Source organism: Arachis ipaensis, chromosome B05 (genome assembly GCF_000816755.2).
Source record: "Arachis ipaensis cultivar K30076 chromosome B05, Araip1.1, whole genome shotgun sequence".
NCBI lineage: Eukaryota > Viridiplantae > Streptophyta > Magnoliopsida > Fabales > Fabaceae > Arachis > Arachis ipaensis.
Window position 1 is genome coordinate 139,716,086 of NC_029789.2, and position 1,329 is coordinate 139,717,414.

Here is a 1,329-nt window from a genome sequence, read left to right on the forward strand (position 1 = left end):
GTCGATTTATAATATATTTTTTAGAAAAAAAAAAATTACTAATAGACAAAGGGGCAATGATAGCCATCTATCTATATGCAAACACATCATTAGAGAGGCTCCATCATAATTTTTGTATTGACTGATCCAAACATCGTTCTAATTTCTTTCTTTCTTTCTTCCTTTTGAACCTTAAACTTTATTGATGAGAAAATACATGTGTCAAATAATAATAATTTTCCAACTTCAATTATTATATTTATTGTTTTCTTTGGTCCTCTTCCTTCTTGATCCAAATTTCTCCTAGATACATACGTATACCCTTGATAAAAGATTCCCAAGGTTTGTCTATGCTTTTTAAGCAAAAATTCCCCTTCTCAATCTTAAGTCGTCCATGAGATGAAAAGAAAAGCTACTTAATTCTTGCAATTTGCAAAAAGAATACCTTTTAAAATATAAAATACATATTAAAATTATATAAAACCAACGTATATAAATACATCTAATCGTATAATACCACATAAATAAAAATAATAACTTTTTATATTGATAGTATGGATAATTATTTAAAAAAACAAATATAATTATATAAAAATATTAAATATTTTACATTATTAGGACATTAAAATTAAACTGTATAAAAAATTTATAATATTTTTTAGCAAAAAAAAAATTACTAATAGACAAAGGGGCAATGATAGCCATCTATGTATATGCAAACATCATTAGAGGCTCCATCATAATTTTTGTATTGACTGCTCCAAAGAATGTTGTTATAAACGTGAAACCTAACCATCATCTGATTGGGATACTTTATGGGAGCATAAGATTTCCATGGTGGACCCACATACATACACATACATAGTGGTGTGGACCCACTTCTTGCTTCATACATTTGTGAACTACATAATTCCTCTTCTCGTGATATCAATACTTTATATAAGCCTTGAATGGAAATAACACAAGGCAAGAACATGGCACATAACAAAAGGGAAAAAAGAAAAAAGAAAAAAGAAAAAAGAAGAGACTAAATAATGGTGCTCGCTCCTATACTCCTATTCTTGAATATGGTCATTGCTATAAACAAAATCTTTGTAACTGTTATGATGTTGGAAAAGCTACTCTTGATCTTATAGTAATAGAAAAATTTTGCTATACTAATTTTATTTAATTTCATACATCAAATTATGTATGCATATATTTTATTGTTAAATAAAATGTAGCTACAACAATTTATATATTATTTTTTCTATTTTAGGATAATTCTCCAAAAAATACATGGTAAGAAAAGAATTAAATGAATTTTCGTAATATTTAAAATTATATAGACAAAATACTTTTATTTAATTA